The following is a 16,683-nucleotide window of genomic DNA, read 5'->3' as shown; positions in this document are numbered from 1 at the left end:
AAGCACAAGGACAGGCAGTGCTCAGTCCTGGACTAAAGAGTAGCTTAAGATCAGATATTTCAGAACCCGAGAGGACTAGAAATGAATGCTTAATACCACTGTAGAAGCCAGGAGTCCCCCTTTCCAGTAGAACAAGATTTTCGTTCATCATGAGAAGCTTTGCAAGGTGACTTTTGATGTGCCTATGAATGGATAAAGTTAAGCGCTAGGAATCGTGCTCGCTCGCTCTCTCTCTCTCTCTCTCTCTCTCTCTGTGGAAGTGTAATGCCCTTTGTGTGCTTGCAGAGTATGAAAAGGGCAATGATCATGTATGCGGGGACGTGCCCTTCAGCTTCATCCTCCCAGTGCAGAATAGCTGCTTAGCTGAATATTCCCTTTTTAATGTTCCTTTTTGTTCCCAGGCAAGAATAGGTTCATGGCAGCTTATCTGCACTTTCAGGATCAAATTCCCCTGCAATCCTTGTCCTGCCAATTACATTTTACCCTGACCTTGCACGTACAGCACTCTACATTGGCAATGTGCAAATTCAATACTGGTGCATCATGAAAACAAAATAAGTGTAAAACTTGGCCTTCTGTAGCAAGAAGCCTCTCTTTGGCTGAGGGTCTGGTAAATATTGTTATGCAAGTTGAGTGGCTCTCAACAAAGCTTGTCTTTGATCTATGGGCAATCACAAACTTATTGAAGCTATTGGGTGTAGTGGTCACCTTCCAGTCAGGCTAAATGCAGGGAACAATTGTGTTTAGTAATAGCTGAATCAATGGAAGCCTCTACCCAAATAAGTGCAAATGCAAGTGATGGGGTTTTATTTTGATCAAAGGTGTGTGTGTGTGTGTTTGAGTCATAAGCCGTCAGAAAGCCAAGGAGACAGCAAGAGAATCACATGTAGTGTGACCCTTAGAGAAAGCCAAGAGGCAGAGCTTCTGGTCAGAGTACTGTCGGGAAAGGCAGGCTTGGAATTGTGATCAAGGAAATTGCCCCTTTATGATTCGATTCCTACTGTGTTCAGGGAAACAGGACTTTGTGTGCATTCTGTGTTAATAAACAGGATTACCTGAGAGAAATACCTGACTCTGATATCAGTTTCTCTTCCTAATGGAAAAAACCTTTAAGGCCCTGTTCAAGCTGCTAAAAAAAAAAGTTACAATATTTATCCAAGATCATTAAGATGTTTTGATCAAATTTTCAATAAGGCTGTAACTGGGCCTTCCTATTTCTACCCACAAGTGAAATTTAGGACATACTGATAAGGTCATTAGGTATTTATGTCTTTAATCACACTTTCAAGTAACTGTGTTTATTAAAAAGGTCCAGATATGGCCCAGCAGGAAATTTGGCCCTTAGCCTAAATAGCTGGCTTGTGTGAGCAGTAAGGTACTGAGGGCTAGATCTGTAAAGGAAACTTAAGCTAAGGCTATGTTTACACTAGTACTTTTGTGAAAAAAAAAAACACTCCCCTGACTGACATAATTTACACTGACAGAAGCACTGGTGTGGACAGTGCTATGTCAGCAGGAGACGCTCTCCTGTCAACATAGCTACCACCACTTGTTGGTTGTTTAATTGTGCTGGCAGGAGAGCTCTCTCCCGTCAGCACAGAATGGCTACGTGGGAGATCTTACAGCGATGCAGCTGCATTGGTACAGCTGTGCCACTGTAAGGTCTCTAGTATACACATAGCCTCAGTGCTAAATTTTCAGGGGCCAAGCTACCTAATGGAATCCGTAGCCCTGGGTTAGGCTCCCTATGGGGAGGGTAAGGTGCTTAAAAATGAGATTCACAGAAGCTCTTAAATTGGGAGGGGAGACACTTAGGTCCCACCCATGTCCTCAGCATTTCCTATTGGCTAGCTTAAGTTCTGCCCCGCAAAGAGAATTAGGTGCTTAAATATGGGTCAAAGGAAGGTACCTCCTGCTGCTCAGGATTCATTGCAATGAACCCTCTCCTGGAGTTAGGTGCATCCCATTTCCCCCCTGCTCCCCACCCCTCTCCCCAAAAAAAGCTAGAGAGAAGGTGACGGTGTTGCATTGGGCCAGCGAGGGAGGGGTGGGAATAATTCTATAGGCCTGTGGTTAGGGTATTCACCTGGAAGCAGCGAAAACCAGTTTCCAGTTCCATAATTAAATATGCTTTAGAGCAGGGGAATTGCTTCAATGGGAGAGACTGAGAACAACCTTCCCCAGAATACCCAACAAGACAGTGGTTAGTGCACCCTCCTTAGGAGGGAGGACACTCAAATTTAAGTCCCTTCTCTACATCAGGCAGAGAAGGAAATTTAACTCTCATCCTGGGTCAGTGCTCTAATGACTAGGTTAAAAGTTATAAGATGGATGGCAGGACCACCACGACCTCCTCCTCCAGCATTGTTTGTAGAGAGCCTAACCTGCTAAACACCGACCAGATTGGGCCCTGCAGGTGAGATAGGCAGGGAAATGCCTAGTTGTGAGCTGGGATTCAGAACTCGGGTGGATGTATGCAGTGCATGCTCACTGGTATGTTTTTATGTGCCTAGGGGACCTTATCAGAGGAAATGTAGGTACCATGGGAACTTAGATGCCTACAGAATTAGATGGCAGTTTTTGAGGATCTAAATTTTGGATTTGGAAGGTCTAGATTTTGAATTTAGGCACATAAATCCTCTTGAGGATCAGATCTATTCCTGAGATATCTAAATGACCTGCCCTATGCTTTGAAATAATTGTAAGCACAAAACAATTATCTGTGTCTGCAGTTTGTGGGTCCTAAAAATTGATGCCATTGTTTTAAAAAAAAAAATAATTCTAAAAGTTCTGAATGGATGCAATAGGAAAATGACATTTGTTCTTTTTAAAAAGTCTGGGTTGGCAATTTACATATAAAGATTGAAGTTGTGGTTTGAAATGGTTTCTGATGCCTCTCTGTCAATTTTTTTAAAAGGTTTTTATAAACAGTTTTCCTTCTCTTGACAATATTGCATTAGTGTGTTAAGCAGGATTGATGTGATAACAAAAATTCTGTGTGTGTGAAGTGAATGGGGATGAATCAGATAATCCCTTATAGAATAGTTCAGTTCTTATGCATTTCAATCTGAAAACCTGGTGCATACTCAACTTTTTGGTAATTTAAGCAAAACTTAATGTCCTCAGAGGAATATATTAGTAAAAAAGCTGATGTTTTCACTGGGTGTGATCCGACCATTATGTGTTAGTAAAGAAATTGGAGCAATTACTACAGTATATTGGAAAAATAATGTAAGCAGACATTAATTCTGTCCAAATACAGTTCATTTAGAGTATATAGCCAGCCACAGGAAAAAATATATTATGGTCTTGACTTAAACCAATAAAAGCAACAAAGGCAAAGCAAAGACACAAAATTTTGGACAAATTAACATTCCCTTGTTTCATACCCTTATGTCCAGGACTTTCAAGGGTCTAAATAGAAAATGAGCTGTATTCCTAGGCAAACCTGTTTTGGCTTGTAAATTGTTGCATAACCTTTCCCTTTCTCCCTTGGATACAGGTGATAATCTCTTCCTACTCAATATTCAATCCAGATTGCATGATCTAATTTGGATCCCTCTGTGATGGGTCAGCCCCCCTTTTGGGGTGCCACCAGACCTGCTGGGGTCCCACTGAGCCGGCCTATCCCAGCAGCCTGGGTTTCCCTTGCGCTGTGTTGTTGTGAGAGGCTCTCTAGCCTCTCTCTCTCTCTCACACACACGCTCACACTCACACACACAGCTGTAGAATTACAAAGAGCCTGCAATCAGCTGTCTGTGAGAGGACTCAGCTAGGGGATTGTCCAGCACTCACGTGCTCATCTCCTTTGGGGTGTAAATGCAAAATAATATTGTCTTGCGCTGTATAGGGAGATCTGCAAAGTTCAAACTCATAAAAATTGTCCCCTCCCTGAATGTGGAGGGAGATATGCACAGCTTTTTGCCCCGCCCTCCAATTATGAGGTGCACAAACTGTTTTGGTATAAACAAGAAATAAGTTATTAACTACAAAAGGTAAATTTTAAGTGATAATAAGGGATAGCAAACAGAACAAAGCAGATTATCTTAGTAAATAAACAAAAAACGCAAACTGTAGTTAATACAGTAGATAAGTAGAATATAAATTAGCAAATTATCACCCTGAGTGATAAACAGACTGGCAGATTCTTAAGGCACAATTTGCTGTGGCTTTCCCAGCTTTTCATACACAGGCTAAAAATCTTTCTAGCCTGGGACCATCACTTCCCAGAGTTCAGTCTTTGTTCCTCAGCTGTTTCCAGGTGTGCTGTAGGGAGAGTGAGGTACCTCATAAGATCATTGTCCCCCTTTTATATCTTCAACTTGCCTGAAAGCTCTTTTGCTGTGACCTGGGTCAAACAGTTCCCATTGTGTAGAGCTATCTCTGAGAGGTTTGGAAGTCCGTGGGGATTGGATATAGCTAATTTATCTGAATGTGAATAGAATTCCAGTTTAGTTTTTTTGGGGTGAGCAATTTTTGTTTTGCCTGAGACAGTTCACTTATTCTCAGTAAAAACTAATTTCTAATAACAAATAATTGACTCTATGCAACATGTTGCTGGAATTGAGCTATCCCATCAGGTCACTGTAGGTGATACACCTGCACAGTAAAGCAGTATGCTATAGTAATATGAAAGGCTACTTAGTGTAATCAAATTTCCTAATTTATTTTCAGGAAAAGGGAAAAAGCAGAAAGAAATGTAGAGGTGAGCAAATTCTGTGGGGTTTGGCTGACTCTGTGTCTGGTAAAATGAACACTGGAAGTCATGCATGACAAAAATCCAGGGTGCAACTTTGCAAATGTCTCCTCCCTGTGCAATGATTCTGTAAGGCTATTATATTTAGCGTTTGCATACCTGCATTTCCACCTCTGGCGACCAGTATTTTGTAGTTCTCTCTAGAGACACTGCAATAACCTGTAGCTCTGTCTTGCCTGTCTACAGCACTTCCAAGTGTTGGCACTGTGACCGCCTGTCACTTCAGTTACTTATTCTAATCCTGGACACTATTTGAAAAGAATTGACTGTAAACCTCAGCTGAGTTTCGTAACTACTTCATTTTAAGCCCTGCTTCATACTAAAACTGTTTTACTTTCCTGCAAAAGAAGAGAGAGGACATCCTGTATCTGTTTGCCTTAGTAAATGTAACACTTTGAAAGTGGTCCCATTTTTATTGTGAAAGATGCTAGGAAATTGAGTTCAGAGTGCTGAAGACACAGTTCGAAAGTTTCAAAACCTGGCATACCCGCTTAGTTGAAGAAGAAGAATGAGGCAGAATAGCCACAACTGCTAGAAATAGTCTCACTCTATTGAATTGCATCAGCTTTAGACAACTGGATTTGAACTGTGACATGTGAAACAGAATGTTGTAAATAGCATGGCTATATGAATTGTACAATGTGTCTGTTCCTGATGCCCCTCCATAGAAGCCCTTTAAGCTTAGATCTCAGTGCAAGCCTCTTTCTTACCAATAAAAATGAATTGTAATAATTTTGAAGACCAGTGTGATTCCCCACCTGCTGAGAAAAGAGCTATCTGAACTTCAATTCCAAACTCTTTGGGCCTGACATATCTTTTCCTAATCTTTCATAGTTTCTGAATCTATCATAATCCATTCATGTCACTTTGCCATTTGATTACAGTTAGGGCTTTATGTTGCTAGGTTTACTTGGTCCTGCCTCAGAGTAGAGGCCTGGACTTGATGACCTCTCTAGGTCTCTTCCAGACCTGCATTTCTAGGATTCTATGAAAAACTGAGGTGTTAGTATTGGAGATAGATGAACTAGTGCAGCGGTTCTCAGCCTTTTTCTTTCTGAAGCCTCCAAACATGCTATAAAAACTCCAAGGCCCAACTGAGCCACAATAACTGGTTTTATGCATATTGCCCAGGACCCCATGCCACAGGGGGCACCGTGAAGCTAAATTGCTCAGGCTTCTGCTTCAGCCCCAGGTGGCGGGGTTCAGGGCCCTAGGCTTCAGCCCCATGCAGTGGGACTCTGGCTTTCTGCCCTGGGCCCCAGCAAGTCTAAAACTGGTCCTGCTTGGCAGACCCCCTGAAACCCTCATGGTTGAGAATCACTGAATTACTGCTCAGAACTCCTCTGAGGTTTATAAGTGAGGATCATGTACTACTTGTGTGTTTTCTAATTTTCACACTCTTGTAATTCCTAGTCCTGGAGTTAAGTAGATGGACTGAAATTCCAGTCCAGAGAAGCTATTTTCACAGGACTAGATTAATTGCTGTAACTGAAGAACAACTTGGCCTGTAGCATTTCCAACCTAACTAAAATCAGGAGCATTTAGTAACCTCACAAGAATACTAGTTTCGCAAGATTTCCTGTGCAATGTGGTGGGTGAGGAGAGGAAATTTTTGTATCCTTAAAAATGACCCTGGGTCCATTTTCATAAGTTGCATACAGCATGAGGACCAAGCATGAGGATCAATAAATAATCGTAAACTAGACTTCACTGAGGGCCGAGTCATGAGGGATGGAACAGAGAGGCCTTCTGCACTCAGGGAGGGCTGGGAGAAAATATAGCCTTGGTGGTTGGGATGGCAGTGGGGTTGATGATGCCTTCCCTGTGGGTCAACCCAGGGAGGAGAGAGAGAGTTTATATATAGTTTGGTTCTGCATGAGCCCATGGAGAGGGAATGGGTGTAAATTATCATATTCCTTTGCTGTTTTGTCCATGCATCTTCCCAACCAAGTGCATCTCACTTCTTGGACTACAGTGGACCTCTGTGGCACCCCTTACACAGAAGGAAGGTTGTGCCTGGCTTATTGATGTCACACTGCTTTTCCCTAAGGGCCCAGACTCTCATTTATGTTTGCAGAAGCAACCAAGACCTGAGGGAAATTTTTCCACCCATGGTATTTCCTACATATTCCTTCTTTCCTCCAAGATGAAGGGGGTCATGCAAAGGCATCTCTATTACCACATAGTGCTCATCTCAGCAGAGGGAAGGAAAGACATAGCACAAGACTAAGATATAGTCAAAGACATAGACAAGCAGCACAATTTCAGAAAGGAACTTCAGTGAACAGCCACAGAAGAGGGCTGAGAAGAACTTTCCAAAGAGCCCCTGATGAACACACGCACTGTGAACGCACGTCTACATTTTGACCTAGTTATATTACTGATTATGTGGCCACATCAGAGACCTATTTGGTCTGGGTGTAGCCCCTTAGAACCCTGTAAGGTACTTTCCCCCAAATACCTGAACATGTTTTTCACTCCTTGCAATTTTCTTTGCTCATTATAGAGCGCATTCGGGTCCTGTACTAGGTTAAACCACAACCTTGAATCTCTGAAATCCCTCAAACACTGGATCCAGATCTGAACTTTGTATGTAGAACACATCTATGGCAGGGAGCAGTGGATAGTATGGCATTAGCCCTCCTCCATTAAGAAATGAGTAATTAACCCCCTCTTTTCCCAGATTTGCTGTTTGGAAACTGTAGGAAGGGGTGGCTACACCTTCCTTTTATTTACAGCTTGGATTTAAATGGAAGCGATTGAAGGAAAAAATGTTTCTCTTTTCCCTGAAATATGCCAGAAGAGCTTCAGCATGAGGGAAACAAAACAGGAAATGTTTTGTTATCTGAGTAGCTGTCATTTTCCTTACCTTTCCAAGCCAGCACAAAAGACCCTGAACGGTATGACCAGGCAGAAAAACATACATAATATACTTTCTTCCATTATCTACGGTCTGAAACTTAGCTCAAAATTGAAGCAAGAAGATTGACTAAAACTTCTGTAAAGCTATCAGTTTTATCTGCAGCATAGCAACAGGGGCTGCTGGCTGGAATGAAATTTACTACCATAGTGAAAGCATAAACACTAGAGTAGGGTGAATTTTTTTGATTTAATAGCTTTTGCTGAAAAATGCAACTTCAGTCAACCCAAAATTATTGGTGAATTTGACATAAATGTGCTGAATAGTTTTGGCTGAAATCCTCCTCCTCCCCCAAACCCCCTGCGCCCCAGGACTTAAAGGCAAGAAGGCAGGTATCTCTCCTGTTGAAGCTCTTCAACTCTTTATTAAATAGTCATTGGAGCAAGGACTCCAGTTAGAATTTCCTATGTCCTAGGTGAATGCCCTAATCACCAGGAATTCTCACTCTTTTATCCAGGCCCAGTGACTATTCAGTTTAAAGGAGAGCGGGCGGGGGACGATAATGTTCTTCAGAAGTAACTTTGAGAGCTAGGGATAGATTAGTAGGATCTAAAGAGTGGGAAATAACTAAAGGCAGGGGAAAGACTCCATTTTGGACACTTGCAATCAAATGATGAGCAGAAAAGAGAGCAGCACTAAGTGATTTTAGGGATGAATTTGGCCTAGCATGTCCGTTGGTGCTATACAAGTGAATTATATATCCCTCTTTATCACATGAAGAAAATCTATTAGAATTCAGTGAGAACACTTTCTTGGACACATAGCCTTGTATAATAATGAAAATATTTAGCTTTTATATTGCACTCCAACACAGATCTAAAGTGTATTACAGAAGAGGGCAAATATTAGACTAAAGCAGAAATGTTTTTCATATCTTGGGAAAAATTTTGAGATTTTTGAAAATATTTCCTGTCTTGAATTGGGTTAAAATCTCAAAAATACAATAAAATTAAAATAAAAAATTGTAAACCAAGAACTCGCCCCACCAGAAAACCCAACAAAACAACAACCAAAGAAACAAAAACAAAAATCTTCACTTTGAGTCAGTCTAAATGTTTTGTTTTGTCATTTTCAAATTGTTTCATTTTTATTTTGACCTTTATTTTTTTACTGTGATTAGCTTATCTTTCAAAGCAAAAAATTGTCTTGAACTGAAAAAAATAATTTTTCATTCTGAAAATGTGTAAAAACCCCCAAACCTTTTTCCCCCTAATTTTTTTTTTTTACCTCAGAAGCTTGGTGAAATGTACCCTTTTCCATGAGTAGTTTCAGTTTTGATAAATTGGCATTTTCCAATAACAAAACATTTAGTTGAAAAATTCATGACTAGCTCTAATAAATATAACTACACAGCAGGAGTTGTCCTCTGTCAGCTTTTAAGATCTGAGCTATTAAACTTACCAGTGAGCTAGGTATACAAGCAGCTGCCTTCTTTGGGTTATCATCTCAGATATCTTTCAATAACTGTAATGGTTTCCTGTCTTTATTTATTTATTTTGCTACAGAGCTTTTCCACTGTCATCTCTCACATCTTTATATCCTGTAACCTGGAGTTAGAAGTGTACTTACCTTTTCTTCCATATCTTATGAGTAATTTGTTGGACCTGACAATTCCTTTCATTTTGAAAAATATTGCTTCAGAAGAATCTGATTTAAAAAAAAACCAGAAGCAAGGCAGGCTATTTTTATCTGTAGCTGTTCCAAAGAAATACCAGTTGCCAACTTGTCTTGAATACCATAATCAGCACCTCCAGGTAATGGCTCCTGACACACGTTGTACAAAATGTTACTGAAAACTCATGATCTGGCTCTTCGTTTTCGGCAAACAAAAGAAAAGCTGGAAAAAAAATCAAAGCATTTACTTCCTCTCCCTTTTAATAAGGGGTATGTGAACTGGGACGAGGAGATGCTGGGGTAGGATCCTACAGCTGGCAGTGGATGAGCAAAGGGACATTTTTTTTTCTTTCTAAAGGAGCTGTCACTTTAAATTATGTTGCTGAGCCATGGCAGAATGCCACCCCCAGTGTGGGCATACTTTGAAGGGAAAGTACTATAACGGGTTCAGCTGCCCAGGCACACAAGCTTGGAGAATGTCACATAAAAAAGGAAAAAAAGCTTGCTTGCAAACATTTAGAAAATAAATAAAACTAACAAAAGTTTCCTCCTCTCCAGTTAGGATAACTTTAAAACTCTGCTCCATTTGTTTTTAACCTTTGAAAGTTAATTGATTTGAAAATTAAAGCCTGTGCAGTGAAATGTGTGACTCACCCTAAACCTTCTCACACAGAAGGCTCAAATATTCCTTTAAGAAACATACCGTGGCCAGGTTGGTATGGAGTCGTACCAACCCAGAAGAAGCTCTGGGAGACATATGCCTCAGGTAGGCAAAATGTGTTCAGGACATAGGGAGTGCATAGATGGAAAATCAATCTTGGGAGAGGGTGTAAAGTGAGTTTTTAAACCATTTACACTCTGATACGGTGGTCAACTCTGTTGGACAATGAAGACATGCTTGGGAGGAATGGCCCCACTATATCCCTACCACCCTGGGGAATCTAGCTCTGAGAGCTGGTGAAATCCTGGCTCCACTGACGTCAATAGGAGCTCTTCTGTTGACTTCAGTTGGAACAGTCTTTTAGGGCTTAGGGCTCTAGGTGACTTGCCTGTGAAGTGGAGTGAAAAGAGAGGGGAGAGGCTCCTGTACAGGGGCCTGGAACAATCAAGGCCTACATTTTTGTTCTATATCAAAGTTTTTTTTTTTAAAAAAAGGTCTCTCCTCTTCCCTCAAAAGTAGGGTTTTAACAATCTGCACAAAGTTTGTGAATGGTTTAATGTATCTCCCCTCAAAAGGTTCAGAAAACCTCCATAAAACCTGCCGAGCTGTTTTGCATAATTTATAACGGAAGGAGGATATAATGATGAAATTATATTGGGTAGCAATTCAATTGTCTGGTACTAACAAACTCCTCAGGAAATGAAGAGAAATAGGTATAGTGAAATGCCAGTATTGGAGGTCTGCAGGGGATGAGGGCAATTTGAATTTGTTTTTCTTTTTCTGATTGATTCAGTGATAATTTCCCTTGTCATTCTGAGATCTGCTTATCATCTTTTCTCACGTTTGTGGGCTGGAATCCTCATTCCTAGAGATTCAGGACCCCATGCTGCACCCATTGGAATCAATGTGAGTTTTGCCATTGTCTTCAGAGGGAACAGGATTGTAGGAGCATGAGGAAATTCACTCAAGTCCAGAAGGGCCATTCAAAGCCTTGGATTTGCTCTGTGGTATGCTTCAGCAGTGTGGGTGAGCAGAGCCTCTATATGTTCTGCACACTTCGGGGCATGGAGGGGTTAAGGTTGTGAAATAGTGTTGGATAGCCTAGTGCATAGAGGGCAGGCAGGGTATGAAGGCTAAGGTATGAGGGCAGGCAGGTATTCACAGGCTATGAAGCTGGAGACCCGCTAGGGGATTAGAACCACACTGTGTGAAGGAGAGGGGCATGATTGTTCTTGTAGCAATGGTGCAAAGGGTGTAAAGTGACCGAAATTAACAAGCAAAGAGTATATACCCTGTCTCTGATTGGTTCCCATGCTGTTAGGGAAGGGGACACACATAGTAGCAGGGCAGGCAAGCAGAGACTGAATGAGAGAATTCATGGGGTTTCGGAACTATCACACTCCCACACCTACTACAGAAGAGCTACCTAGCTGCGGCTGAAGCAAGGAAGCGGGGAGTATCCTGTAACTCTTTCTAAAGTAAGTTGTTTGCTCAGAACTCTATACAGCTATGCTGCTATAGCACTATACTGTAGACACTTGCTTCAGCAGCAGAAGGGGTTTTTCCATTGCTGTAATAAATCTACCCCTTTGAGAAGTGGTGGCTGGGTTGACAGGTTTCAGAGTAACAGCCGTGTTAGTCTGTATTCGCAAAAAGAAAAGGAGTACTTGTGGCACCTTAGAGACTAACCAATTTATTTGAGAATGAGCTTTCGTGAGCTACAGCTCACTTCATCGGATGCATACCGTGGAAACTGCAGCAGACTTTATATACACACAGAGAATATGAAACAATACCTCCTCCCACCCCACTGTCCTGCTGGTAATAGCTTATCTAAAGTGATCATCAAGTTGGGCCATTTCCAGCACAAATCCAGGTTTTCTCACCCTCCACCCCCCCACACACAAATTCACTCTCCTGCTGGTAATAGCCCATCCAAATTGACAACTCTCTACACAATGTGCATGATAATCAAGTTGAGCCATTTCCTGCACAAATCCAGGTTCTCTCACCCCCTCACCCCGCTCCAAAAAACACACACAAGTTTTTCCTCATGCTCCCACAATCCTGTTCCCTCTGAAGACAATGGCAAAACTCACATTGATTCCAATGGGTGCAGCATGGGGTCCTGAATCTCTGGGAATGAGGATTCCAGCCCACAAACATGAGAAAAGATGATAAGCAGACCTCAGAATGACAAGGGAAATTATCACTGAATCAATCAGAAAAAGAAAAACAAATTCAAATTGCCCTCATCCCCTGCAGACCTCCAATACTGGCATTTCACGGTATGCATCCGATGAAGTGAGCTGTAGCTCACGAAAGCTCATGCTCAAATAAATTGGTTAGTCTCTAAGGTGCCACAAGTACTCCTTTTCTTTTTGGGTTGACAGAAGAATTCTTCCAGTGACCTAGCAGTGTCTACATTGGCATACCTACATTTCACATCCCTCAGAGATGTAGCTTGGTCGACCTAAGTTTTAGATGTAGACCAGGCCTGAGTGGCTGTGTGGCAGGTTACATTAGACCCTCTGAGGCCCCCTGCTGGAGGCCTCGTGGTCTTGCCACGCCCTGCCCCAGAAAAGGGCAGTGGAGAGGCTCCTCTAAGATGCCTAGAGTGGCTGTGTCCCACACAGCCAATCAGGGCCCAGCAGGTCAGTGTAAGAAGAGCAGCAGGGCCAGAGTAGGTTCCAGTTCCTTGCTAGAGCTGGAGGAGTGCGGCTGGTTGAGGGAGCTGCTGAATCTTGGACGAGGCAGTGCTGCCAGAAGCCAGGGAGAGCGAGAAGGAGCCCTGAGCTGGTTGCTGGGACTGCATCAGGACAAGGCCCTGAGGTAAGGGTGAAGATGGCACAAGGCCGTGGGGTAAGTGGCCCAGGGAATTAGAGCAGCATTGTGACTTAGATAAAGGGACACAGTGGACAGCTGGTATCTACAGCTGGGACCCAAAGTAGTGGGTAGGCCTGGATCCCCTCCCCCCCCACTCCCCATTAGGTACTGGGGAAAGTGGCGTGGACACTGAGGCACCTGAGAGGGGGAACTGAACTGCAGTGGCCCAGCTGCAGAGTTGTGGCCAGAAAGGCCCTAACAAGGTGAAGACATTGTTGCCAGGAAGGGAGCCCTGGGGCACTGCTCTATCCTGGAGCAGGGAGAACTTGAGGAAGACATTACAGAGGGTACTGAGAGAGAGACCCTTGTTGGATTTGTACCCTGGAACAGGGTTTGCTTTTCTTTTATCACATAGACAGTATGTGACTCGACTGGAGGGCTGAGTCACCGAAGACACACCACTGTATTTTCACTCCATGTATTTCACTCCTGTATTTTCACTCCATGCATCTGATGAAGTGGGTTCTAACCCATGAAAGCTTATGGGCAAGTAAATGTGTTAGTCTCTAAGGTGCCACAAGGACTCCTTGTTATTTTTGCTGATACAGACTAACGCGGTTACCACTCTAAAACCTGAGAGAGAGAGTGCAGGGGCACACACTTGGCCAACGGGGTGCTCGGGAGAGAGTTACAAGCTGCCCTACCCAGAGTGCCTGTTCTGTACTTCTGCAGGAGCAACACCGAGGCACAGCCAAAGTGTGAGGAGAAGGGGAATCATTAGGGCAGAAGGAAAATCAGAAAGAGAGGAAGAAAGGAGAGAATGTGGGGAAGGAACTGGGCAAGAGAGAAAAGAAGCTGAGAATTGGAAGGCTTCTATGAAAGCTGAAAAAGGGAGGAAATACTAGGAGAAAGGTAGCAATGCCTTTGACATTCCACACACACAGCCACACACACGGCCATTATTCAGGCTCTTCACAGGATGGAGTCAGGTGTGTATATGAATTTTAGTCTGTGACTACTTCATTCAATTGGGATGAGTGTGTAAATCTATTTTATTTTTTGTAACTCTTCCTCTTTTTCTGGGTTGGGGAGTGCTCAGTGAGAAAACCATCACTGCGTGAAGCCAGTTTGGCTCATTCAGCAACCTAAACCTGCCTCATCCAATCCCCATGGCATCTCTACACATACCAGCTACAGCTCTATTGTGCCTGTATGCGGGACTGACTTTTTCTGGACTGGCTGAACAAATGCACAGCTGAAATGCGTGATGTCCTGTGGCTTGTGTTCTCCACACATCTGATTATATTTTTCTGCTGGAAAGGGCCTCATGAAATTAGAGTTATCAGATGAGCATCAGAATATATTCTGCATGATATATTGTTGGGGCAGCAAGGGGAGGGAATTTTCTTTCATAGTTTTAGGAAGAAAATATGATTAATGTTCAGTGTAAGCTCAGATGCCTTGATTGTGAAAACTTGATCCATATTACATTTTTCTTAAACATATACACATTTAAGCCAAAGTTAATATTTCTATGTTCAACATTTTAATTGAGAAACATTGGTTAAAATCTAAAAAATTGCTTATTACTGTTTGTTCTACTATTAAGGACATCTTGATAATAAAAAGCACCCTCCCGGAAAAATGGAAATGGAACCAAGTCCAATTTTAATCTTCGAGGCAGACGGAAGACTTCAGCTAAAATGTAGAGACGTCTCCTAAAACAAAACCTTAATTCTCCCTCTCTAAGTCCCTATGCCTGCAAACACTTATTGACTTTACTCATGTAAGTAGTCACATTGAAGTCAAAGTTAAGTGTATGCATAAGTGTTTGCAGGATTGGAGCCTAAAGCTGTGTCCTGGAGCCAAGTATTCTCTGTGTTTAAGGAACTGATGATGATACTTCAAGAGAATCAAGAGCTCAGGGTATAGGATCCTTATTAAAAAAAAAAAAAAAAAAGGAACCATAAGCTTGAGCTGACTGTTAGGTCAGGCATCTAAGGACAAAATGTCACCATATAGTTTGGTTATTTATTTTATTTTCTTGGTTACATGAGTGCAATCCCCATTGAAATTGAACACGTGTAATGAAGAAAGGAAATTGGTAAAGTATTTAGGAATCTAGGGTTTGCTATACCAGATCAAACGAATACTAATTAAAGCCCTGAAGCTGCAGTTAGCTCTTCAGGAACAGTCTCTTGCAGTCTGTGGAACTTGGCTCATTTCAGGATTAGGGTCTATATATGGTACCTGATTCTGACAGAGATCTAGTGATATGCCTGATATTCCAGGAAAGGTTACAATCTCCCAGTAATATGCTGGGAGTCCAAAATTGTGCAATGTTATATATTGGGTGGGAAAATTCATATTTGAACTCTGCAGTAGTCAGTTTGCATTGGAATTAACAGACTTACCCTTCCTGCTTTTGGTATTACATGCTGCTTTTTTGTTGTTGGTTTTTTTGGTTAAAATAGGCATAATCTTCTGTAGCCAGAGCATGACTATAAATTTGTTATGTCTTTGAATTCCCCTGCTTTGATTGCTATATTTATTTATAGGCTTGCTTTTGTAAATGTAACATAGTCTCTCATTTGCAATTAAAGTATTGTATTTTATTATTCCTGAAGACTATTAATTAAAAATAATATACATGCTCAGTCATGAAGCCATCCACTCAACCCAAATATGTGCAACAATAATGTCCAGGTAGCAAATTTCTGAAGACTATCAGCTCTATGAAGAGGGCATAATTAAATATATATTTTAAATTGAGTGCAGTTAAATAAGTCCATTGTTTTGAGAGGGAAAAAAAGGTTGTATCCATCAGGAGGATTCATTGTGTTGGCTGGTTGCATAGCAACACATTAACATTACAGATAATTTAATGTGAATTTCCAGACTGAGTTAATTTTAAATCTTGTCTGTGTCTCTTTTAAAATACAGGGTTGTTCAATTTTTTTTATACTGATGTGTTTTGCAGGCTCAATAAACCCTGGTAAAACTCAAACTCTGAATGCAGTGTAATACTATACATAGAATCTATGGCCACTAAATATTCAAGGGATGCTGTTTTTTTCCTCCTTCCTCCTGCCAGCTGGCATCTGAGGAACACAGATTTATCTGGTTAAATGCTATCCCATTTTGTGTCTTTCCATTCCATCATTGCTGGGGTTTATGAAACTTGGAGGTTAGGCAAAGTAGCATCCAACTCATTTCACATATGTTGGCTGTTTGGTGGCCTATGTAACAGTTTTCTCTCTCTACCAGGGGCTGGATTGGAACTGGAAAGCGTGAAATAAAAGGTCCTGTGTCCCTTCACGCAACTGGTCTCCCATTTACCTATTTGAAACACAGGCCTTGTCTACACTGCCACTTTACAGTACTGCAACTGTCTCACTCAGGGGTGTGAAAAAACACACCCCTGAGCTCTGCAAGTTTCTGCTCTGTAAAGTGGCAGTGTAGCCAGCGCGCCAGCATTGGGAGCCATGCTCCCAGTGCTGGTAGCTACTCCCCTTGTGGAGGTGGGGTTTTTTTTTTGGTGGTTTTTTTGTTTTTTTATATAGCAGTGGGAGACCAACGTTAAAGTGCTGCTGTGGGAGCGCTTTAACATTGCTAGTGAAGACATGCCCACGGTATGTAAGTATGTGCAAATCTGTTTATGAGGCTCTCACTCAGTTTCTCTGTGATGGGTTATATAAACCCCACACTGGAGAGCAAGGGGTTAAGGAACCTCTTTGGGCCCAGGTGGTGCCACCTGCAAAGCCTGCACAAGCTGCAGACAGGGCTTTAAAAAAGGGGCACAGAGCAGTTCAGAGGAAGGGAGCAGAGGGCTATCTTGACCTCTGAAGAGCAAATATTACCCAGGAGCTCGTTGCCTAGGACCTGGTAACACAGGCCTGTGCAAAC

Source organism: Eretmochelys imbricata, chromosome 10 (genome assembly GCF_965152235.1).
Source record: "Eretmochelys imbricata isolate rEreImb1 chromosome 10, rEreImb1.hap1, whole genome shotgun sequence".
Classification (NCBI taxonomy): domain Eukaryota; kingdom Metazoa; phylum Chordata; order Testudines; family Cheloniidae; genus Eretmochelys; species Eretmochelys imbricata.
This window is presented reverse-complemented; position numbering follows the sequence as displayed.